Here is a 27,565-nt window from a genome sequence, read left to right as displayed (position 1 = left end):
AAACAGTAATTTACTTTAAAGCAGCTAAATAGATGACAATTCCGATATCAACGCTCTCCTCCCAAGCAGCATTCTAACTGGAGACTGCAGTACCGAAGCAAAACTTACACCACTCACGAGTCTGATATACGCGCCACCAACGTGCATCTTCCACAAGATTTCGGGATTGCAGCCGGATCTCATCGACTTCTTTCCACCGTATTTCGGCTGACAACCTTACAGCCATCTTCAGGCGAGTGTTTGACACTGGAGATTGCTGGTGCAAGTCGCTCTATTTATACTTAAAAGTGCCGCAGGCGCGCATGCGCAAGTTACCGTAGCATGCGCGCCACCTGTCGATTCCAAGGCCCTCTACAATATTACTGCATCTATGGAGCGCAAACGAATGCGTGAAAAAAGTAAAACGTGCACGCAGATGTGTCCAAAACAATAAAATGCAAAATTTTTAATATTAAAATTAAAATTACTTGTCGCTCGACATGTCAGAAGCCATAAAAAGTTTTCTTTCGGTTGAAGTTGTCCTCTACTTACTTTCTATTTAATAATGAATATTTTGAGCAACTTGACGGTGTGGCCATGGGTAATCCTCTGTCCCCTCTGGTACTAAACTTTTATATGGAAGACTTTGAGGAGAGGGCTCTCGATTCGGCGATGTTGAAACCAACAGTCTTCTGGCGGTACGTGGACGATACCTTTGTAGTGTGGCCTCACGGTGAAGAAGAGCTTTCACGGTTTTTACAACATCTGAATTCCATCCACACAAACATTCAGTTTACTATGGAAGTTGAATAGGATGGTTGCCTACCATTTCTGGACGTCATGGTTAAACGCAGGGTGGATGGGTCATTGGGGCATTCTGTCTATCGAAAACCCACGCATACGGATCTGTACCTACAGGCGTCAAGCTGTCATCACCCGTCACAAACTATGGGTGTCCTTCGAACGTTGGTGCATAGGGCACATGTCGTGTCTGATAAAGACAGCCTTGCAGACGAATTAGAGCACTTGAAATCTGTATTTCAACATAATGGATATTCTGCACATCAGGTCAGTACTGCTTTAAGGAGGAAAAAGCGTGACCACCCCCAAGATCAAGAGGAAAAGGAGGTGTTTAAGTCCAGAGCATTTCTCCCATATGTCGGGAACATTTCATCGAAAGTAGGCAGAATTTTAAAGAAACATCATGTGAAAGCAATCTTCCGTCCACCTACAAAGACTCGTGCTCTTCTGGGCTCAGCCGAGGATGATCTGGGATTACGGAAGGCTGGAATTTATAAAATACCTTGCGAGTGTGGGAAAGCCTACATTGGTCAAACCACACGCACAGTACACGACCGCTGCGTTGAACATGAGCGCCACACTCGCCTTTTACAGCCCAGTAAGTCGGCCATAGCCGAACATTGTATTTCCACAGGACATACTATGGATTATTCGGCCACGAAAATCTTGGCCCCACCGATATCTTTCTGGGATTCAGTTGTGAAGGAATCCGTGGAAATACGTTTAGCGGAAAATCTCATTAACAGTGATGGCGGCTTTTTATTGAATAAGGCCTGGGACCCGTTGATTTCTTTACTTTCAACCAAAAGAAAACTTTTAATGGCTTCTGACATGTCGAGCGACAAGTAATTTTAATTTTAATATTAAAAATTTTGCATTTTATTGTTTTGGACACATCTGCGTGCACGTTTTACTTTTTTCACGCATTCGTTTGCGCTCCGTAGATGCAGTAATATTGTAGAGGGCCTTGGAATCGACAGGTGGCGCGCATGCTACGGTAACTTGCGCATGCGCGCCGGCGGCACTTTTACGTATAAATAGAGCGACTTACAATAGCAATCTCCAGTGTCAAACACTCGCCTGAAGATGGCTGTAAGGTTGTCAGCCGAAATATCGTGGAAAGAAGTCGATGAGATCCGGCTGCAATCCCGAAATCTTGTGGAATATTCGATACGCCGGGAAAATTTCAACGTGCATCTTCTTGGAGTTCTTATGTTCAACTAATACACTAAACTTGCCGTAATTCTTCGTCGGCATCCAAAGAAATCAGTTTCCATACCTTGAATGACGACGCGATGATCGCTATCGGGACTACACGGGCCCTCCACACTAGGACCGAAGAGCCCACGGCGTTCCGTCCCCAACCGACTGCTCTGCGGGGCCCACCGACTAAGCGGCCTTGCCCTCCGACAACGACGTCGCTCCTCACGCACAGTGCAGAGCTACAGGGTGTTTCAAAAATGACCGGTATATTTGAAACGGCAATAAAAACTAAACGAGCAGCGATAGAAATACACCGTTTGTTGCAATATGCTTGGGACAACAGTACATTTTCAGGCGGACAAACTTTCGAAATTAAAGTAGTTACAATTTTCAACAACAGATGGCGCTGCGGTCTGGGAAACCCTATAGTACGATATTTTCCACATATCCACCATCCGTAGCAATAATATGGCGTAGTCTCTGAATGAAATTACCCGAAACCTTTGACAACGTGTCTGGCGGAATGGCTTCACATGCAGATGAGATGTACTGCTTCAGCTGTTCAATTGTTTCTGGATTCTGGCGGTACACCTGGTCGTTCAAGTGTCTCCACAGAAAGAAGTCACAGCGGTTCATGTCTGGCGAATAGGGAGGCCAATCCACGCCGCCTCCTGTATGTTTCGGATAGCCCAAAGCAATCACACGATCATCGAAATATTCATTCAGGAAATTAAAGACGTCGGCCGTGCGATGTGGCCGGGCACCATCTTGCATAAACCACGAGGTGTTCGCAGTGTCGTCTAAGGCAGTTTGTACCGCCACAAATTCACGAAGAATGTCCAGATAGCGTGATGCAGTAATCGTTTCGGATCTGAAAAATGGGCCAATGATTCCTTTGGAAGAAATGGCTGCCCAGACCAGTACTTTTTGAGGATGCAGGGACGATGGGACTGCAACATGGGGCTTTTCGGTTCCCCCTATGCGCCAGTTCTGTTTACTGACGAAGCCGTCCAGGTAAAAATAAGCTTCGTCAGTAAACCAAATGCTGTTCACATGCATATCGCCGTCATCAATCCTGTGCACTATATCGTTAGCGAATGTCTTTCGTGCAGCAATGGTAGCGGCGCTGAGGGGTTGCCGCGTTTGAATTTTGTATGGATAGAGGTGTAAACTCTGGCGCATGAGACGATACGTGGACGTTGGCGTCATTTGGACCGCAGCTGCAACACGGCGAACGGAAACCCGAGGCCGCTGTTGGATCACCTGCTGCACTAGCTGCGCGTTGCCCTCTGTGGTTGCCGTACGCGGTCGCCCTACCTTTCCAGCACGTTCATCCGTCACGTTCCCAGTCCGTTGAAATTTTTCAAACAGATCCTTTATTGTATCGCTTTTCGGTCCTTTGGTTACATCAAACCTCCGTTGAAAACTTCGTCTTGTTGCAACAACACTGTGTTTTAGGCGGTGGAATTCCAACACCAGAAAAATCCTCTGTTCTAAAGAATAAACCATGTTGTCTACAGCACACTTGCACGTTGTGAACAGCACACGCTTACAGCAGAAAGACGACGTACAGAATGGCGCACCTACAGACTTCGTTGTCTTCTATATCTTTCACATCACTTGCAGCGCCATCTGTTGTTGAAAATTGTAACTACTGTAATTTCGAAAGTTTGTCTGCCTGAAAATGTACTGTTGTCCCAAGCATATTGCAACAAACGGTGTATTTCTATCGCTGCTCGTTTAGTTTTTATTGCCGTTTCAAATTTACCGGTCATTTTTGAAACACCCTGTAACTACCTGCAGCCCCCTTCTTCCTTGTCCTGCCCTCCTTGCGGCGCGCGGGAAGCCCTCTCGCCAAAGATATGCGGCGACCAGAGACTCCAGGCCGTTCTCGACACTGAGATCGCAGCGAGTACTGAGAAAGTGGCTGGTTTCAAAAATAAATAAATAAATAAATAATTCAATAGCGAGCCGTACCGGTTCAGATACCACGGTTCAGGCACGACCTTTCACCACGGACAACGCAGTGCCCGACAGCCTTCACTTAACGACAGAGAGCAGCGGCGTTTGCGTAGAGTTGCAAGCAACACTGCATGAAATAACCGCAAACATCAATGTGAGACGTGTCCGTCTGGACAGTGGAGCGTTAATGGGCTATGGCAGCAGACGGCCGACGCGAGTGGGTTTGCTAACAGCACGACATCGCCTGCAGAACTTCTCCAGGGCTCGTTACCGTATCGGTTGGACCCTAGACGAATGGAAAACCATGGCCTTGTCAGATGAGTATCGAATTCAGTTGCTAGGAGCTGATAGTAGGGTTCGAGTGGGCGCACACCCCCTGAAGCCATTGAGCCAAGTTGTCAACAATGCACTATACGAGCTGGTAGTGTCTACGGAATGCTTATGTTCGGCTATTTGGAGACCACTTGTTGCCATTCATGGACATAAGCCGGCCGCTGTGGCCTAGCGGTTCTAGGCGCTTCAGTCTGGAGCCGCGCGACCGCTACGGTCGCAGGTTCGAATCCTGCCTCGGGCATGGATGTGTGTGATGTCCTTAGCTTAGTTAGGTTTAAGTAGTTCTAACTTCTAGGGGACTGATGACCTCAGATGTTGAGTCCCATAGTGCTCAGAGCCACGGACGTAGAGTTCACTAAGAACTATGTTATTTTTATGAATGATAGTGCGCCATGTCATCGGTCCAGAACTGTTTGCGATTAGTTTGAGCTTTCTGGACAACTGGAGCGAATTACTTGGCCATACAGATCGCCCAACATGAATCCCATCGAGCAATTATGGGACGTAATGGAGAGGTCCGTTTGCACACAAAATCCAGCACTGGCAGGCTATAGAGTCAGAATGACTCAATATTGCTGCAGGGAACTTCCAACAACTTGTTCGAGTCCACCCCACGTCGACCTGTGGCACTACGCCTGGAGAACGAAGACCCGACACGGTATTGGGAGGTCTCCCATGACTTCTCTCACATCAGTACATTTTATCAGGATTGACACTTAGCAACCAATTGCGTTTCGTTTTCGTGATATATATGGCGAGCTAGACTATGATCTCTGTTGCTTCCCGTTACTAACGACTGTAAATTTCACGTCGCTTGTTCCGACACCGAACTGTCATTTCTTCCTATCGAAACTGTGTTTAGAAGCGTGAGGGCCAAGCCTCCACCCTTTGGTTTTGAGTGGAATAACAATCCGACGGAAAGACAACTTGGTAAGTAATTAGCCTGCCGTTTTTCCATAACTGCAATATCTGGGTTTTCTAACCCGATAAGATCCAGTTCCAAATCCTGTCTGAAAAACTGTAAAGTTGGTTTCTATTATGAGTTCTGACGCTAACCGCCGCAACAAGGCAGCAGCAATTTTTTTTCAAGTTTTTTCGTTATTTTAATAATTATCAAGATTGTCACCACCATCTTGCAGAAGGTCAACGGTCTTCAAGAACAGCAGAGCGTCTTATCCAGAGTACATGGTTCACTACAGCGGCGACATAAGCGAGACAAGCGAATACCTCACCTTTTCTACGAGGTGCATTCATGTTCTAAGGCCTCCGATTTTTTTCTCCTGACTGGAAAGAGATAGAAACATGCGCATTGTTTTAAAATGAGGCCGCGTTCATTGTCAATACCTCCCAGAGATGGCAGCACCGTACGGCACATGGAATTTCACCGCCAGCGGCGAGAATGAGAACTGTTTTAAATACCTAAAATGGCGACGTTTTCCTTACTTGAACAGTGTGCTATCATTCGTTTTCTGAATTTGCGTGGTGTGAAACCAATTGAAATTCATCGACAGTTGAAGGAGACATGTGGTGATGGAGTTATGGATGTGTCGAAAGTGCGTTCGTGGCTGCGACAGTTTAATGAAGGCAGAACATCGTGTGACAACAAAGCGAAACAACCTCGGGCTCGCACAAGCCGGTCTGACAACATGATCGAAAAAGTGGAGAGAATAGTTTTGGGGGATCGCCGAATTACTGTTGAACAGATCGCCTCCAGAGTTGGCATTTCTGTGGGTTTTATATGCACACAATCCTGCATGACGACCTGAAAATGCGAAAAGTGTCATCCAGGTGGGTGCCACGAATGCTGACGGACGACCACATGGCTGCCCATGTGGCATGTTGTCAGCCAATGTTGACGCGCAACGACAGCATGAATAGGACTTTCTTTTCGTCGGTTGTGACAATGGATGAGACGTGGATGCCATTTTTCAATCCAGAAACAAAGCGCCAGTCAGCTCAATGGAAGCACACAGATTCACCGCCACCAAAATAATTTCGGGGAACCACCAGTGCTGGAAAAATGATGGTGTCCATTTACTGGGACAGCGAGGGCGTAATCCTTACCCATTGCGTTCCAAAGGGCACTACGGTAACAGGTGCATCCGACGAAAATGTTTTGAAGAACGAATTCCTTCCTGCACTGCAACAAAAACGTCCGGGAAGGGCTGCGCGTGTGCTGTTTCACCAAGACAACGCACCCGCACATCGAGCTAACGTTACGCAACAGTTTCTTCGTGATAACAACTTTGAAATGATTCCTCATGCTCCCTACTCGCCTGACCTGGCTCCTAGTGACTTTTGGCTTTTTCCAACAACGAAAGACACTCTCCGTGGCCGCACATTCACCAGCCGTGCTGCTATTGCCTCAGCGATTTTCCAGTGGTCAAATAGACTCCTAAAGAAGCCTTCGCCGTTGCCATGGAATCATGGCGTCAGCGTTGTGAAAAATGTGTACGTCTGCAGGGCGATTACGTCGAGAAGTAACGCAAGTTTCATCGATTTCGGGTGAGTAGTTATTTAGAAAAAAAATCGGAGGCCTTAGAACTTGAATGCACCTCGTATATTAAGTTAAAACAAAATGGTTATCTTAATAACAGATAAACTGAGACTAACTGCATGGACAATGATAGTAATTCGTTTACCATATGAGTAACTGTCTTAATACAAATGTCATTTACATTTTCGCATATAATTTTCCTCGCAGCGGGAACTTCACCAACAGAGAACACAATCGAAGTTGTGTTCACTTCGGAATTTATACAGTGTGTAATTTCTTGTTGCTTCGTTTTATGTGACACATTGACAGTACGAGAATTATTTATTTAAATACATTTTCAGGGAACTAAATACAAGATTAAAGAACATCGTAATTTACTCAGATGAGTATAATTAATGCTAGATATTGTTGGAAAACGTAACGGAAAATTGCGATTGGTTCACAGCTACTTTGAGACTACATATAGAGGTGCCACTGACCTTCGCTGTATTCAGGTACTAATCAACTTTTCGAATAATCTAACTCCACATAGAATCCAGATCGACGGATGCCACTAGAACACAAAATTACTGACGTTTCGTTAATACGAATGATCTGAACTTTTGTTACATAACCTGCCAACACACGGCTGCAGACTTACTCAACACGTTTGTTCCCGGTATAAGCATTTCAGGAAACAAGTTCCAGAAGCTCCTACACACATCAAGTTTCCAATTTTATCGTTAATTGATAGCATTTATAGACATTGCAACTTGAATATGTATACCCAGTAAGGTGTTGTGGAATATATATTTTGATTAAATTAGATTAATTATTGGACTAATCTCACTATAAATTTTCTGACTGAACTAAGCTAATGCATAACCCAATCCGCATTTTATGAGTCGTTCCAAAAACCATATTATCATAAAGCAAGTTGTATCACAATTTCATTAGATTTAATCAGGCCCTAAGTTCCACCTACCTGAGCACAACATTCTTCATAAAAAGGCAGTCATACATTCTCATATTCATAGGCAAATACCGGTAAGACATTAGTTAAGGATTATAGAGAAGTTCTAATCATTCTTTTAACTTGAAACTCTTAATCTCACTTATTGTTCAACGAACATTTTCTTTACTCTGTTTCGTTAAAAATATTCTTACTCATTCTAGGATCGTCTCAATAATCATAAACGCATTCAAGCAAGTTGACAATGCGAAAGGTAGAGGAAATTATGTGGTACTTAGGGAAAAACTGAATTGTGAATACATTGGGCGCCAAATGGGATATGACAGCTGCCACGAAATTTATCAATATGGACAACCTTTTATAAAATGCGGAATGTTAATATCTGGTAAAATGCATGGTACGTAACTATCATGGTCTTGGCTCATTAAAAAAGCCAGTATTAGATACATTTTTCATAGCACATGTGGTATCACATGCCTCGAGATCCACAATACGACTCCGCGACGTACCACAACAACTGAATTGCAAGGTATGTCCAAACTAAGGCAGTAGTTCACAGAGAGATGGAGCAATGTTACCTAATAGAGTAGCAGTCACTAGAAACGAGGTCTCGTCAGCTCGACAGCAGCAGCTTGTGTGCCTCACCTCGCGACTCTTCGAAAAACCAACAGTTTCTGCCACACTTCCTAACAGTATCTTGTACTGACCACGAGGGCGAAATACCAACACAAGAAAATTTCGGTCAGGAGGGTGGCAACTAAAGAAATGGTTACGACGCTGTCCTCTGTTCAGCAGAGATGGAAATTCATTAAAACGCTTATGTCCGTTAATCAGCGCAAACTGGCGTAGGTAAGCATAATACTGAACTGACAGTTGCAAAAAAATCGCAAAAAATTGGACATTCCGTCGCGGCAGACTGTAACAGCAAATGGTTTAATAGTATTGGAGAACAAAAAAAATCTCGGTTGCGAAATATTTTAATGCCAATAATGCGTTTCACCCTCTTGGGCATCATCAGATTGTCTACAAAACCAAGAAACCAATCTATCACATGCAAACAAAAGGATAGGGACATGGTCCTATCATCCACGGCTGCACAGACAAAGTGAACTAAAAGTAATAAAAACATATGTAAGAGGCAATATTTTTCGGTTTACTTATTCTAAGATTGAAGACAACTGTGTAAGCTGAAATGACATGTTTAATGTCGCAATATTAGCACAAAATACACGCTTTTTGCACAGATTTCAATGTGACAACAACATACAGTTATCAGGATAACGCATCTCGTCAACATCAAAAAGTGAAATAGTCCTAAACACAACAATATTAAATATTAACTCGCAGAAGGTTAAATTATACTAAACACGAAAATATTACTAAATGTTTCTTTACAAAATTATTCCTACAATTACGTTATAATGTTGGTCAGTACTACGAAAATCGTCCAATTCTAGTTCAAAGTACGGTACTATTTTTAGGATGACAATCAAGTCTAAGGTAGAGGTTAATTATGTGACCAATTGAGCGCAATATTACCCACGGTCGCTCGAGTTTACAGTGGACGCAAGCTGGTGAACCAACAAGTTTACACCTCTGCACACGGTATTTGCCGTAAGCTGCGATGAGCTATCGTCTGCTAGGCCGCTCTCTTCCACTGAAATTCCTATAAAAATAATCACACCTTTGCTGAATTTTCCAGCAGAAACTTTCCCTATGTTTCTCGTTAGGCGGGAGAACATGTACTCATCCCTATTCTTAGAATGTGTTTATATACACGCGCATGGTTGGAGCAGCGTGCACATTATAATGCCCTCTCAGTTCTCGCAAGAACAATTAACTAATTGGCTGGTTCGTTTCCCCACAGCTGGAGCTAATCGATGCGACAGATAATTTCTAGCTGGATATCAGCCACTGTGAACGTAGTGTTCACACAAATGACTCCTCTGCGCCGTACAGAGCGTTATGCCCTCCGTTATTCACTTGACGCCGGTTCAGAGAAGAGTCCCCAAAAATTTTAGTCTTGTCTTACTCATAGCCGAACTGTCTTCCCACCTGGGTTCTTTCGTTCCTCACGTCACGGCTTTTTTCGCCCAATAGGAGCGATCCTCTTATTTTGTGGAAACTCTCTCTACGAATTGCAAGGTTCCTACTATTAAATTCCGTCGAAACTTTGGCTCTTCTCTCCTCCCTAGCGCGTTACCGCCAATCAGATATTTTGGCCCGTTCCAGACGCCTAAATGTGTACATTGACTCTCTCACGTGTGTACCACTTGATGGACACATGATTGAAGATGCGTCACTGGTCTTGTTTTGTATCCATTTGGAATTCTGAAATGCATTTTTATAAAAGTTTCCTTTCCTGTCCTCCCTCAGATGGGTCATTATACTCGGTCTCTGCATCTGGGTCAACTGGTCGGTCGTTGACTTTCCGCCTGGGACACCCCTTTAAGTGGTTTCTGTGGTACCCCCTGTAGCGTGGCATTGCCTCTGCATCGCCCTTTCCAAACTAAATCGCCTCTCACTGCTTATTTCACCTTCCACTCAAACATGCATTATAGGAACAGTGTGTTAATTGCCATCGATTGAATGTCATCCCTTTCTGCATTACATACTGCTAGGCAAATTTGCTCATTACTGCCAAATTAATTTAGGTACCACATTCACCTTCCCATTGTGATGTGTAAATCTCTCATGTAAGGTGCGAATCCGACCTTCATTCATTCTACCACCTTACATATCCTCCTCCTTCTGCATTCAATTTTGTGCTGGTTCAATCAATGGTTGAGAAATTGATTGAAGTCAGTGCAAATTTGGTTGCAACCTCTGGCTATAGCGATTGACAAATTTACTGGTAAACAGTGGTTCGATTCAGTCTCATTATTTTTCTAGTTCACAATGTACTCGATTTCTTGTTTACAGATTAGAGCTCTTACGTGATTTTCGTTTTCCCTTTTAAACTTCAACGTTTTTGCTTTTTATACAATTCTATTTCTATTTAACTAATATAATTTATATTTTTTTTCAAAATTGTTGTTCACATTTTAATTATAATTTGAAATTCAATCAATCTGAACTGATATATAAAATTGTATCATACCTATAGTTTTTGTACTTTGAGACTGATCTGTTTTTTGTTTGTTTGAGTTATGTTAAATTATGATGGATATGTATTGAAGTTGAGGAAACCTACATTTAACATCATCCTCCCTTTCATAATTTTTTCATATCAATTATAATTTAAGCAGTTTAATTTCTTACAATAAAGCTTTATGATCTATAGCTCAACCATTCCCATGACTAAACAGGAATAATACTATACATGAAAATATTTATGTTCCCCAAAATCTTAACTCTATGCATTATAACTTTACAAAAATTTTTTAAATTTGACTTTCACAAACATATTAAATTTCTGATCCTACTAATTAGTTTACAAAATTTTATATTGATTTCATGGAATAGCTAAACCCCTTCATATTCATCTATCCTATAATTTTAATGAACACATTACATTAGAATCTTAATCCTCCAAAAATTTTAATATTGGCTTTTCTTAACTTAAACGTGTTGAAAAAATATGCAGTTTAAGGAAATATTATTGATGTGTCAAGATAAAATAAAAAAAACATCATTAATAAATATCTACTGCTAAGACCTAAAAAACTTCACATTCACATATTTTTAAACACAATTAATAATTTCCTTTATTTCGTATAGTAGTCTGTCACAGGCAGTTCTTTCGCCTGCATCATTAACATGGTCTATTAAAAATTGACATTTTTTTCGAGTGTTTCGACGTGTCTCCGTCGAACTTGGAATGAAGTTCGGTCGTGTGGCTCGCTGTGTCTCTGTTGAGCATGGAACGACGCTCGGTATGGGTCTCGCCGCCTTTCCGATCAGTATGGAAAGACGGTCGGCACAGAGAGAGGTTGCTGAAGGTCTGAGCGTGTCGTGAGTGCGTGGTTGCCTTCGTTTCGCGTTGCATATGCCTGTGGCGACGTTGTATTAGAGATCCCATTTTGGCAGCATAAACTTTTCATCTTTCGTGGAGTCTTTATTCCAGTTCATCATTGGTCACTTCATCTCTAGGTTTCCATACGATTTGTTATCTGCTATTTTTCGGTATGAACTCTAAAGGCGTTGCAATTTTCCATAAAGAATATTGGATGTATATATCTCTAGAACAACAAAATTGAATTCTCGTTGGTAGTTAAATGCAATAATGGTCTTGAATGGGAAGGTATTTGAAAAGATTTCCTGCTCTCTTCTGGTCCAGGCTCTTCCTTCTTCCAAATCTTCTGCGTTTCATCTTCTGTTCTTGGTGCATATTGCTGTCTTCTAACTTGTATCTTCCTCTTCTCAGGACCTGGAATTAGGATTGAAGACCTGTTTCACCTCGTTCCCGTTAAATCCGTTCTTATGGCGTCTTCTTTGAAATTGTTGTGCATTCTTCATTCTAATCTTTTGTTCATCTAGATAAGTTGAACAGCCTTCCGTCGTTTTCTTGTTCCGTCCTATGAGTGTTCAGGGATTGCTTCGTAGTTGTCGAATTTCGTAAGGTCTGATAACAGTTTCCGCTATTCTGCACATTTCGTTACAGAAGTGCGTTTCTTCTTCTTCTTCCTGTGGTGGATCTAAGTCTCCACTCGTCCTCGCCATAATATGTCCGCTTCCGTTCCGGTTCAGTGGACATCCACTATCTCTTCATATGCTGCTTTGAATAGTTCGCGATAAAAGTGCCACATATCGAACACTTTCGCAAAACCATTGTTATAACGCTTGTGTGTGGCTTTCATGTGAATAAATCTCATGTAAAGGTACATGTTGATTGTACCCAGGATGCGTTGTAGCTTTCCAAACTTTTCCACAGAGGAGTTATCCTCTAGGAACGTTGCTTCCACCAAGGCCTCTTCTTACGTCATCTCGTAGCTGACGTACCGGGCACTCACACTCAGTGTCCCTTCCTCTCACGTCTAACTGCACTCCTCAGTCTTGTCGCCGATCTGACCGGAATGATGCTGAACCTTGTCTGATGACTTCAAATCTAATACAATGTTTATCTCTTAAATTGCGCTAAAACTTTACAAACATTGCACTTCCTTTTATGACTTTACAAAAAGTATTATTACTCTATCCAAAACAGTTTATTTCTGATAATTGTTTTAAATTTTTTCCCCATTTACTTATCTTAATATAAAGGTCGTGGTTTCCTCATCTTCATCACGATGTTTAGTAAGAGTGAAATTGATGGTGATGAGAGTTAGTAAGTTAGTGACTTTCAAATTTTACTGCTTCTTTAGTTTTCTAACTACAAGTATGTTATGATATTTTGAAATTTTCGCACCTACACTCCGACTCCAGCGTCCTTTTCTCTGCAATCTCTTCTTTTTCTCCTTAGCTGTAACAGAATGTCAAAATAAACTTTATCTCTGCTATTGTTCTTCTGCCTCTCAGAAATCTTTTCTATTGATTTATTGCATTGTTTTTTTAAGCTTAAAATTTCTTTTTCCCAGTTCTACTTATTCCTTTCTCCTTTCTTCTCGATAGCACACTTTATATTCCTTTCTTCCCTCATGATACTCTTCCTTTTTTAAATCTTTTCTGAGTTAGTTTTTCTTCCCACTGTTTACCTCCTTCCACGAAATAACATGTTTCTTGCTTAACTGCATACTTCAGTTCTCTTTCCTAATTATTACCTCCTAAAGACTTCTAATATTTACGAGTATTACCCTCACATCTCTGTGGTACTTTCCACAAATGATATTAGCTTCTCATATTCCCCCAAAATATCTCCTCAATTATTTGTTCACCGTCCTTGACGGAACAAATTAAAAATGCCTCTCTCCTTCTCACCTAATTATCTATTTCCTTCCTACTTCTTCACTTCCTTTCATCTACAAAAATCAACTTCCTCCTCCTTCACACTGCGTCTTTAAGAGAGAATCTACTACGATTTCGTCAAACTATCCACATGCTGATCTCTATTTTTCTCCTTACTTTTCACTCCTTCCCCAGAACATATTTCGTTTGTAGAAGGGTTACTTTAGTCCTTATTTTCCTATCTTTTCATCATTATTATTCTTTTACGTCCCCAAGAAATTTGTTTCATTTAGTTAACTTAAATAAGTTAGAGTTAAAAGTTGTACCTGGGTGCGTTTTGCTATCTTTCATACTCTTTCATTTCTGGACATTTAATACAGCTACATTCTTGTGAGGAGTTACGCTTTTTTCATTTGTTTAATATTTACATACTCTTAAATGACTCACATGGTGCAAACCTAATGATTTTCATGTTTTTTGTTTCATGAGTTCGAGTCCATTATTATGGACTACTTTACTTACTTCCATGGGGAATTTGTAAATTGAAAAGAATTTGTTTTCAACGCTGTAACCTTCCTATTGCTTGATGCTGATTTTACAAAATGTCGATGTTTTAGTTACTGGAGGGACTTCACTTCTACCTTGGGTACTACTATTGGTCTTGGTACCGTTCATATCGCCAATTCTGTCTTTTACCTGGGTTTGGTGGCCTCAACTCGACCTCCTGTACCGTTTCATTTCACGTGTTTTGTCCCGCTGAAGCTGGATTTTACCAACCTTCTGCGTTCTGGCCATTCCATTACCACCTGGATAGCTTGCATTTTTTTGTTGAAAACCTCTTCCTGCGTCGTTTGCACGGTGATTATATCTCGGATCATAGTTACCACCGTAGTTTCTAGAACCAAATCCACTATCGTAATTCCGCAGCCCACCAAAACCACAATTGTTATTTGCCGTCTTTGCGTTTCCAAAACCATCGTTATTGTTGTTATGCCACAGGCAATTACTACTCCTCCCAAAACCATCACCTTTTCCTACATTATTATTGCCATTGTAGTTACTATTAACGCCTGTTCGGTTGCTGTTATTCCCGCTATTATTATTTTCTCTCACTATACGTTGTTTCTTCGCGTCATCTTCACTGAAAATGAATTCGAGTTCCCTTAGCACTCCTTTAAATGCTTGTATGTGGTCTCCTGTCCTACCAACCAATGACTGCCGATAAAGTAACGGTAGCCTCATTGTGCACATCCTTATCAGTTCCCAATCACTGTATGAATTATCTAAATAATGATAATTTCTTTATCATTTCCTCGAAAAATCTAACCGGTTTCTTTTCTCCTGAATTTTCCAACAACTCTTTCTGGAATAACTCATACTTTATTCTATTTTGTGTTTCTGTGGACCAGTATCGTTCCAAGAATGCGGATTTAAATTGCTCATACGACTGACAGTTTAAAGTTACTCTTTGCATGGTTTCCGCCATTGCGCCGTCCAGGTGCCCACAAATGAAGTCAAGTTTATGGCTAAATGGCGAATGCTCTAGTAAACCGACCTGAAATTGATTTATAAACGTGCGTGGATGTAAGCCGCTCCATCTTTCTTTGTAACGTTGGAATTTGTTGACTGTCAAAAGTGATCATTGTCAAATTTTTCTCTTCCACCATGCAGCGTTTGTGTTTTCACAGCATTACCCGTTCCCTTTACCTGTGTTATGTTTTCTTGTACTCGTCCTACCACATTTGGGTCTTGATATGATGTATTTATGTCCAATGTAGCCTCCTTTCTACGCAGTGGTGTGCAGTTATCTACACCGTACCGTCCCTCGTGTATCGGACTGAAAGATTCGCTTACATTTCCCGTTAATGGGTCAGTATTTTGCGTTTCTGTTATATTCATATTGTCTTGGGGTCTATAACCTGTTGCACTGTAAACTGGAAATTGCGCAATTGGTACATGTGTCGCCGTAACCTGCTCTGTTTACTCGTCACTCCCGTACGTTCGGAGGGTCGGCTGCCGCTCTGTTGGTATGCACGCGTTTACCGCTTCTCGCTCCCTTGTCTGCTGTGACCGCACATCAGCTGCTTCGCTTAGCTGTGTTAACTGTTCTTTTCCTATTTGTTTTTGTTTCGCTTCCGTAATTGTGGACCCAACCTATTGTGGATATATGACTGGAATTTAATGAGAATTTGTGTTTCCGCTACTGCTGCGGAAGATTGCACAACTGACTTGCTTATTTCTGGATTTCTGGCCATCACTATGACGGATGATACTACCGATTTCGCCACCTCGCCACTCCTTTCTGTTCGATTCTCGACGCACTGTTTCAATTCTGTACGGAGGTCTTCATACTGTTTCTGATTTTTCGAGACTATGTTTTCAAAGCGTGTGTCGAATCGTCTTAATGCGCCTCGCAGGACACGTTTTCTGACATTGAACTGTTCCACGATTTGTTGCGTCCTACCAGACGTCTTACGTGCTAACTTACCCACTCTTTGATAAACGTTAGACACTGCATTCGGCACGTGGTGAACGTCAGAACGCATCTTTTTCTCGTCAGCCATAAACTACTGTATAAGCTCGCGTGAGTCTCTCGCCCCTCTCCGGATTTCGGTAAACATTTCACTGACTTCTGTTCGTCGTTTTTGCTGATCTTCGCGGACTTTTTCGAACCCAGCGTAAGTTTCAAATTGGAGACTACTTAAAACAGCATATGTCTCTGTTTTTAAACTTGCTCCATTTGTTTCTGCTTTTACGTCTGCTAATCCCGCATATGTTGCTATCTTTAAATTAGCTGTTTCTGTTTGTAATTCCGATAATCCTGTATTTTTCTGTTTTACGACCATAGTGAGTTGCTTCAGTATTGCAAATAGACTCTCTGACTCTTCGCCATCGTCACCTGTCACTATTTGATGTAATCTTTCCCGTTCGTGTCTTTGACGTGGTGTTTCACCGACTTCCGTGCACAGTGCGGACGCACTTACACACGTGCTTTCTGTTGGAAACTGTCCCGTTTTGTTCTAAATTACTATATTTGGTTCAATATACCGTAGTTGCTCGTCCTCTGACTATTTCTGACCCAGTAGATCCTTAATTTGTGTGTGTTTGTGCATTCTCAGACTGTGATAACAATTCTGAAACTGCTACTATTCCCTCTGCAGTGTCCCTACGTGCGGTTCCATGACTCGCACTCGCTTCTTTCTGTTCTACGTCTATCTGTATCTTCTCGAGATCTTTAGTTTGACCTACCTTAGACACTCTCCGTTCTTCCGCCATCTCTGATCGTCTCGCTAACCTCTGTCTTTCTCGAATTGCGTGAGCTTGCGCTCTCATTAGCATCAAGTTATACGAGGTGTGGCTAGAAAAAAACCGGACTAGTACTGGTGAAACAATAAAACGAATGCAATAAGGCTGAAAGTCGCGTGGCCTGTCACGTGACTCTCGCTCCGCCTACTGCTCGAGTTTCATCTGCCTCCTGCACTCAGTCTGCCCGTGGCGTCTGTTTTAAGTAGTTGACGTTTTGTCTGTGCGTCGGAAAATGTTGAGTGTATAGAAAGAACAGCGTGTTAACATCAAATTTTGTTTCAAACTAGGAAAATCTGCAAGTGAAACGTTTGTAATGTTACAACAAGTGTACGGAGATGATTGTTTATCGCGAACACAAGTGTTTGAGTGGTATAAACGATTTAAAGATGGCCGCGAAGACACCAGTGATGACACTCGCACTGGCAGACCATTGTCAGCAAAAACTGATGCAAACATTGAAAAAATCGGTAAACTTGTTCGACAAGATCGCCGTTTAACAATCAGAGCAGTGTCTGAGTTAACAGGAGTTGACAAGGAAAGTGTCGAACAAGTTTACCGATTTTTTCAATGTTTGCATCAGTTTTTGCGGACAATGGTCTGCCAGTGCGAGTGTCATCACTGGTGTCTTCGCGGCCATCTTTAAATCGTTTATACCACTCAAACACTTGTGTTCGCGATAAACAATCATCGCCGTACACTTGTTGTAACATTACAAACGTTTCACTTGCAGATTTTCCTAGTTTGAAACAAAATTTGATGTTAACACGCTGTTCTTTCTGTACACTCAACATTTTCCGACGCACAGACAAAACGTCAACTACTTAAAACAGACGCCACGAGCAGACTGAGTGCAGGAGGCAGATGAGCAGTAGGCGTAGCGAGAGTCACGTGACAGGCCACGCGACTTTCAGCCTCATTGCATTCGTTTTATTGTTTCACCAGTACTAGCCCGGTTTTCTTCTAGCCACACCTCGTATAATCATACACGTTTTCAAAATTTCATAGAAAGTATCTTAGATTATTTACACATCTTTACCTACACTGTTCACACTTTATGGACTTTCAAACCCAACCCATCAACGCTGTGAATAACTTCGCGTGGGCCAGCAAGGTCATGCACAAGCTACTTATACACAATAACGAATGTTCTTCTACTTGCTAATACAACTTTTCTACACTTCGGATCACACATGTACTGTATTCTGTCCACTATACATTAACATACATTGGGTAGCCTCGTCAAAAAAAAACACGAAAAAAATTTAAAAATTCCAATTTTTTCTACTAATTTGAATAATTGCCATCCAGGCAGACCAACTGCCATCCTGGTAGGGTCGACATTTGTAAGATGCAATATTTTTTGGATTACTTATTCTAGCATTGAAGAAAATTATGTAAGTTGTAATGACATGTTTAATGTCGCAATATTAGCATAAAATACACGCTTTTGCACAGATTTCAATGTGACAACAAAAGACAGTTGTCCGGATAACGCATCTAAACAACATCAAAAAGTGAAATAGTCCTACACACAACAATATTAAATATTAACTCTCAGAAGGTTAAATTATCCTAAACACGACAATATTAAAGTTTAACTAATAGTTTCTTTACAAAATTGTTCCTACACTTACGTTATAATATTGGTCAGTACTAGAAAACCGTCCGATTCTAGTTCAAAGTTCGGTACTATTTTTAGGATAAGAATTGACTCTACGGTGGACGTTAGTTATGTGACAAATTGAGCGCAATATTACGCAAGGTCGCTCGAGTTTACAGTGGACGCAAGCTGGTGAACCAACAAGTTTACACCACTGCACACGGTATTTGCCGCAAGCTGCGATGAGCTGTCGTCTGCTAGGGCGCTCTCTTCCACTGAAATTATTATAAAACTAATCACACCTTTGCTGAATTTTCCAGCAGAAACTTTCCCTAAGTTTCTCGTTATATGAGAGAACATGTACTCATCACTAGTCTTAGAACATGGCGATACACAGGGTGTTTCAAAAATGGCCGGTATATTTGAAACGGCAATAAAAACTAAACGAGCAGCGATAGAAATGCAGCGTTTCTTGCAATATGCTTGGGACAACAGTACATTTTCAGGCGGACAAACGTTCGAAATTACAGTAGTTACAATTTTCAACAACAGATGGCGCTGCAAGTGATGTGAAAGATATAGACGACAACGCAGTCTGTGGGTGCGCCATTCTGTACGTCGTCTTTCTGCTGTAAGCGTGTGCTGTTCACAACGTGCAAGTGTGCTGTAGACAACATGGTTTATTCCTTAGAACAGAGGATTTTTCTGGTGTTGGAATTCCACCGCCTAGAACACAGTGTTGTTGCAACAAGACGAAGTTTTCAACGGAGGTTTAATGTAACCAAAGGACCGAAAAGCGATACAATAAAGGATCTGTTCGAAAAATGTCAACGGACTGGGAACGTGACGGATGAACGTGCTGGAAAGGTAGGGCGACCGCGTACGGCAACCACAGAGGGCAACGCGCAGCTAGTGCAGCAGGTGATCCAACAGCGGCCTCGGGTTTCCGTTCGCCGTGTTGCAGCTGCGGTCCAAATGACGCCAACGTCCACGTATCGTCTCATGCGCCAGAGTTTACACCTCTATCCCTACAAAATTCAAATGCGGCAACCCCTCAGCGCCGCTACCATTGCTGCACGAGAGACATTCGCTAACGATATAGTGCACAGGATTGATGACGGCGATATGCATGTGGGCAGCATTTGGTTTACTGACGAAGCTTATTTTTACCTGGACGGCTTCGTCAATAAACAGAACTGGCGCATATGGGGAACCGAAAAGCCCCATGTTGCAGTCCCATCGTCCCTGCATCCTCAAAAAGTACTGGTCTGGGCCGTCATTTCTTCCAAAGGAATCATTGGCCCATTTTTCAGATCCGAAACGATTACTGCATCACGCTATCTGGACATTCTTCGTGAATTTGTGGCGGTACAAACTGCCTTAGACGACACTGCGAACACCTCGTGGTTTATGCAAGATGGTGCCCGGCCACATCGCACGGCCGACGTCTTTCAAAAGTGGTTCAAATGGCTCTGAGTACTATGGGACTTAACATCTATGGTCATCAGTCCCCTAGAACTTAGAACTACTTAAACCTAACTAACCTAAGGACATCACAAAACACCCAGCCATCACGAGGCAGAGAAAATCCCTGACCCCGCCGGGAATCGAACCCGGGAACCCGGGCGTGGGAAGCGAGAGCGCTACCGCACGACCACGAGATGCGCCGACGTCTTTAATTTCCTGAATGAATATTTCGATGATCGTGTGATTGCTTTGGGCTATCCGAAACATACAGGAGGCGGCGTGGATTGGCCTCCCTATTCGCCAGACATGAACCCCTGTGACTTCTTTCTGTGGGGACACTTGAAAGACCAGGTGTACCGCCAGAATCCAGAAACAATTGAACAGCTGAAGCAGTACATCTCATCTGCATGTGAAGCCATTCCGCCAGACACGTTGTCAAAGGTTTCGGGTAATTTCATTCAGAGACTACGCCATATTATTGCTACGCATGGTGGATATGTGGAAAATATCGTACTATAGAGTTTCCCAGACCGCAGCGCCATCTGTTGTTGACAATTGTAACTACTTTAATTTCGAAAGTTTGTCTGCCTGAAAATGTACTGTTGACCCAAGCATATTGCAACAAACGGTGTATTTCTATCGCTGCTCGTTTAGTTTGTATTGCCGTTTCAAATATACCGGTCATTTTTGAAACACCCTGTACATACACATCGTTCGAGCAGCGTGCATATTATAATTCCCTCTAAGTTCTCGCAAGAACAATTAACTAATTGGCTGGTTCGTTTCTCCACAGATGAAGCTAATTTTTTGCTGGATATCAGCCACTGTGAACGCAGTTTTCACACAAATGACTCCTCTGCGCCGTACAGAGCGTTATCCATTCTGCACTTGACGCCAGTTCAGAGAGGAGTCCCCAAAAATTTTAGTCTTGTCTTACTCATAGCGGAACTGTCTTCCCACCTGGGTTATTTAGTTCTTCACGTTATGGCTTTATTCGACCAATAAGAGCGTTCCTCTTATATTGTGGAAAATCTCTCTCCCAATCGCAAGGTCCCTACCACTATACTGCGTCGAAACTTTGGCACTTGTCTCCTTCCTAGCACGTTTCCGCCAGTCGGAAGTTTTGTGCACATTCAAGACGCCTAAACGCGTCATTGACTCTCTAACGTGTGGACCACTCGATGGACACGTAATCGAAGATGCATCACTGGTCTTGTTCTGTATCCAATTGGAATTCTGAAACGCAGTTTTCTAAAAGCTTTCTTTCCAGTCCTCCCTCAGATGGGTCGTTATACTCACTCTCCCCATCTGAGTCACTTGATCAGTCGTTCACTGGAACACCCCTGTAAGTTTTTTCCGTTGTACCCCCTGTACTGCGGCCTTGCCTGTGTATAGCTCTTCTGAATTCCAAACTAAAACGCCTCTCGCTGCTTGTTTCACCTTCCACTCAAACATGCATTATACGAACGGTATGTTAATTACCATCGGTTGAATGTCGTCCCCTTTTGCATTACATACTGCCAGGCAAATTTGCTCATTACTTCCGAATTAAATTAGGTGACATATTCACCTTCCCGTTGCGATGTACACTCCTGGAAATGGAAAAAAGAACACATTGACACCGGTGTGTCAGTCCCACCATACTTGCTCCTGACACTGCGAGAGGGCTGTACAAGCAATGATCACACGCACGGCACAGCGGACACACCAGGAACCGCGGTGTTGGCCGTCGAATGGCGCTAGCTGCGCAGCATTTGTGCACCGCCGCCGTCAGTGTCAGCCAGTTTGCCGTGGCATACGGAGCTCCATCGCAGTCTTTAACACTGGTAGCATGCCGCGACAGCGTGGACGTGAACCGTATGTGCAGTTGACGCACTTTGAGCGAGGGCGTATAGTGGGCATGCGGGAGGCCGGGTGGACGTACCGCCGAATTGCTCAACACGTGGGGCGTGAGGTCTCCACAGTACATCGATGTTGTCGCCAGTGGTCGGCGGAAGGTGTACGTGCCCGTCGACCTGGGACCCGACCGCAGCGACGCACGGATGCACGCCAAGACCGTAGGATCCTACGCAGTGCCGTAGGGGACCGCAGCGCCACTTCCCAGCAAATTAGGGACACTGTTGCTCCTGGGGTATCGGCGAGGACCATTCGCAACCGTCTCTATGAAGCTGGGCTACGGTCCCGCACACCGTTAGGCCGTCTTCCGCTCACGCCCCAACATCGTGCAGCCCGCCTCCAGTGGTGTCGCGACAGGCGTGAATGGAGGGACGAATGGAGGCGTATCGTCTTCAGCGATGAGAGTCGCTTCTGCCTTGGTGCCAATGATGGTCGTATGCGTGTTTGGCGCCGTGCAGGTGAGCGCCACAATCAGGACTGCATACGACCGAGGCACACAGGGCCAACACCCGGCATCATGGTGTGGGGAGCGATCTCCTACACTGGCCGTACACCACTGGTGATCGTCGAGGGGACACTGAATAGTGCACGGTACATCCAAACCGTCATCGAACCCATCGTTCTACCATTCCTAGACCGGCAAGGGAACTTGCTGTTCCAACAGGACAATGCACGTCCGCATGTATCCCGTGCCACCCAACGTGCTCTAGAAGGTGTAAGTCAACTACCCTGGCCAGCAAGATCTCCGGATCTGTCCCTCATTGAGCATGTTTGGGACTGGATGAAGCGTCGTCTCACGCGGTCTGCACGTCCAGCACGAACGCTGGTCCAACTGAGGCGCCAGGTGGAAATGGCATGGCAAGCCGTTCCACAGGACTACATCCAGCATCTCTACGATCGTCTCCATGGGAGAATAGCAGCCTGCATTGCTGCGAAAGGTGGATATACACTGTACTAGTGCCGACTTTGTGCATGCTCTGTTGCCTGTGTCTATGTGCCTGTGGTTCTGTCAGTGTGATCATGTGATTTATCTGACCCCAGGAATGTGTCAATAAAGTTTCCCCTTCCTGGGACAATGAATTCACGGTGTTCTTATTTCAATTTCCAGGAGTGTATAAAGCTCTCATGTAAGGAGCGAATCAGACCTTCATTTACTTTGCCACCTTACTCTTACTTAGCAGTAGCTGGATACTTGACCCATCAGTCATAAAACCACATACTGTATAATGTAAAGTAGACAACAAGGCAACCGTATATACAATCCATCTGTGATGATACATCTAAACCCTGAAGTGGACTTAGTGAACGGAGAGAAACAGCCAGAATAACACTGATAAAGCACAAATATGTGGTTGAAAATTATCACGATGAATGGATTATACGAGGGCCGTTCAGAAAGTAACCTCCGGTTGATTTAAAAAAATACACCAAGTTAAATAAAAATATTTTAATATATACAATTTACAACTACATCTTTGCACTATTTTTCTACATAGTCTCCATAGCGATTGAGGCACTTATCGTATCTCTTCACAAGCTTTGAAATTCCTTCTGCATAAAAATCACCCGCTTGTGCCTGGAGCCAGCCTGTGACCGCATCTTTGAGTTCTTCGTCGTCATCAAACCGCTGTGACCCGAGCCATTTCTTCAAATGCATGAAAGGTGATAATCACTTGGCGCCAGGTCTGGGCTGTAAGGTGGATGGTTGATAACGTCCCACTTGAAGGACTCAAGAAGGGCCGTTGTTCTGCGAGCAGAGTGAGGACGGGCGTTATCGTGCAAAAAAACGATACCGGAAGTCAGCATACCACGGCGTTTGTTCTGTATAGCCCGTCGTATCTTTTTTATTGTTTCACAGTACACGTCTTGATTAATGGTCGTACCACGTTCCATGAATTCAACCAACAACACCCCTTTGGCATCCCAAAACACCGTTGCCATCAGTTTTCTGGCAGAAAAATCTTGCGAGGCTTTTCTTGGTTTGGTAGGCGAATTTGAATGTGCCCACATCTTTGATTGTTCTTTTGTCTCAGGGTTCACGTACTTAATCCAGGTTTCGTCACCGGTCACGATTCTGTTTAACAATGGTTCTCCTTCGTCCTCATAACGTGACAGAAAGTCTAATGCAGAGGCCATACTTTGAGTTTTGTGGTGGTCGGTAAGAATTTTGGGCACCCATCGTGCACAGAACTTACGGTAACCCAATCTTGCTGTCACTATCTCGTACAAGAGAGTCTTAGAAATCTGTGGAAAACCAGTAGACAACTCCGACATTGAGAAACGTCGATTTTCACGAACTTTTGCATCAACTGTCTGAACGAGTTCGTCAGTCACCAATGATGGTCTACCACTCCTCTCTTCATCATGAACGTTTTCTCGTCCACTTTTAAATAAACGTACCCATTCACGGACAACTCCTTCACTCATAACTCTTGGTCCGTACACGGCACAAAGCTCACGATGAATAGCTGCTGCAGAATATCCTTTGGCTGTAAAAAACCTTATGACAGCACGCACTTCACATTTGGCGGGGTTTTCTATTGCAGCACACATTTCAAACTGCCACAAAAACTAAACTAGCGCAGGTACGACGTTCACTCGACCACGGATTGATGCCGACTGACCTGTTGAGTGCGTGAACGCACAGATGGCGTCGCTATTCCCCCCACAACCCGCACTGTGACCAATCGGAGGTTACTTTCTGAACCGCCCTCGTATATCTGTGTTGTGTACATAGTTCCGCGTAGTCAGCGCGTACACAACTTTCACACTAGAGCGCGCCCCGCTAAGCACAACAGCGCAGGCGCAGCGCTCGTCCGTCTCCGCACTACGAGATGGCGCTGCCTTAGAGATGGACCAAATTCTGCTTCCGACGATCCGCGTATTAATATGTAACGCAGCCAGTGAGATTGCTGCTAACGTAGAACCTTGTCTCCTCACGGGTGACACTCGCGAAGTGATACCTGAACGCGCAAGGTATTATAAGAAGTGTACAGACGTCCGATTAGTCAGTCTGTATTTGTCTGCATTAGTCTGTAGTCAAGTTTCAGTCTGCATCTAACAAGATTACCATATTCCTGTACATAGCAATGAAGAAAATGAAAATGAATAGACGCTTTGTCAAGTATCACAGATATGTGAGAATATGATTAACGTACCAAGACCAAAGTGTAGGGAAGCGGCATACTCACGCCTTATAGAATTCACAACAGTCTTTCCATTGTGTGCCAGCCTAGTCCGCTGTAACTCGGTCTGATATCATAGATATTGCGCAATACTTTAAAATGAAGTAAATAACCTGGAACGTTTCTAGCATGTCAGGGGTAATACAAAATAAATATGTGTTGGATATCAGTTCAATAACTTTAACCATTTTCGAAATTTGGATGTTTTTCTGTAAAAATCATTGGCGCAACAGAAAAGAGCTAGAAAGTTAAAAATTTATATTTAGATTCCTTTTGCATAATAATTTAGTAGAAACAGTATTCTGGATCTCACAAATTAAAATTTTTGTAGAAATTCATGATTTTCTTGTTTTTGTCTTAGAAATTAAGGAAGCAAGATAGATGAAGTAGGTGAATAAATAAAGCTAGGATGTTTAAATTTAAGTAGAAGGGAGATCCGTTATAGTCATAAAAGTGTGAGAAGTTTCAACAGAATAACTATAAAACTATAGCCATAGCGTATCTCCAAAGAGTGAGTTCAGAGATCGTCTACTGCGTGTAGTGTAATTAAATTAATTCTCTCGCCCAAAATATTTGACTTAGCCACGTCAGACTTTTATTATGATTACTTACTTGTGTGCTGATTGCACAATTAAATTGAAAGCTTCATCAGCCATCAGCAAAGGAAGTAATGATTTATTCGATAACTTAAAGTCGTGCATTACTAGCCCAGCTGCTAGTCGGGAGAGCAGATTTGATCAGGCGTTCCCTTAGCAGTCCGCACCGCGGCTTTATATGTAAGAACGCTGCGCGAGAAGAGGAAGGCCCCAGTTCTCTCCAGACGCTGATTAGCGCACCACCTGAGCCGGGAGTCGCGTCGCGTCGGTATCGTTGATATAAACAGCCTCGGATGCAGTAATAAGTTACTCGGGATACGCGTAACCATGAAATAGTTTTCGAGTGAAGTGTTAATTTTGGGATGACGTTAATGATCTATCTTTAGTTTGCGTATGTCGTATTTTCACGTACCGCCGCAGGACAAACATTCTACCATTATTAGCATGGTGTTTGACGAACATTATCATCAAATTATGGCGAGCATTCACTTAAACATTTAATTTGAACAGTTATAGTGGCATCAGCGCATTAGACTCTGAACTGCTCTGGTAGTTGGATTGTGTGGATTCTTTTTGGTCTGTGACTTTCAGAATATAGTGAACATTTTAGAGAGAATGGTTTTTTATTATGAATCCCAGACAATCTCCTAATTCCTCAGAGCTATAAGCTGTAGCTATAAATGTATTTCTCAGATGAAGTGGACACTAGGAATTCTAATTACAGGCTTCATGTTTTGCTAATCACTTTCTGGTCGCCAATATTGTAGTTAGAGAGCCAGTGTTGAGAATGGCAAACAACAGCATTAAATAAATAGTAGGAACATTAACAATTATTCAACCCGCCACCCCACATATGGTGCCATTCCGCTGGGACAGAAACTGAGTAAAAGTGAAAGTGATTTTTAAATATTCGGATTCAGGAGAGAAATGCGACACGCAACTGAGTAATAGAACAGTGATAGTGTTACGCGTGCATGTGGACGACGCAATTGGATTAACAACGCGTCTGGATTGATGGAGTTGGCACTGAGTCTAGCGGCACTGCTGGCATTGCAAGAAGCCAGTTTCGCCTCACTGCAGTCATCCGCCGGAGCAACCGGAGCCGTGCCTGCAGTTGCGGGTCACGCAAACACACAGCAGCCATCGAAGTGCTGTCTGCAGTTCAATGTGCCACTTCGCAACAGTAATACTGGTACGCCGCGCCGGCAATGCCATACGTCATGCAGAAGGTACTAAGTTAAGTGAAAAGCTGTTAAAATATGTACTAACCTGCACTAAAAGACTGTCGGCGATGGAACCGCCAGAAGAAACTGGGGTTAAACTTAAATCAGAACCAATGTCTGTTGAGGGAACTGTAAATCCAGACAACAGTTCAAGTGTAATTATGCATGAAAATAGTCATGTTGAAGTTAAATATGAAGTATTGTCTCCTGACAGTAGTGTGAAAAGGGGCAATGATTCAATAATAGAGACCCCTGTAGTAACGCAGAAATCAGAAATTGTTAATTTATTGGATGATAGTTTATCTGATGAGTTAAAAACGAATCAGTCATCAGAGGTGGTAGAGTTTAAAAAGGATAAGTTAGATATGACTGATCAATCAGATGTTTCATTTCGTTTTGATGATTCTGCTATTGGAGCTAGTTTTTCGTCACCTGAGTGTGATAAAAAACTAGATAGTGAGCAACCCAAAGATACTGGGGCTATTGATTTAAATGTTATATTGCAAGCAATAGCTACCAGTAATGCTAAAATGACAGCTGAATTAAAGTCAGAAATAACTGAGGTCAAAAGCAGTAATGCTGAATTAAAGTATGAGATTGTGGCCAGCCAAACTAATTTTAATAAACGAATGGAGGTAATGGACAATACCTTCAAGACTGGTCGCAATATGTTGAAAGAGGATCTGGACAGTTTGAATTATAAAATTGATTACAATCATGAGTATATTAAGAAAAAGGTTGC

This window comes from Schistocerca nitens, chromosome 7 (assembly GCF_023898315.1).
Source record: "Schistocerca nitens isolate TAMUIC-IGC-003100 chromosome 7, iqSchNite1.1, whole genome shotgun sequence".
In the NCBI taxonomy this organism is placed as follows: domain Eukaryota; kingdom Metazoa; phylum Arthropoda; class Insecta; order Orthoptera; family Acrididae; genus Schistocerca; species Schistocerca nitens.
The sequence above is the reverse complement of the archived record's forward strand: the minus strand, read 5'-3'. Positions refer to the sequence as shown.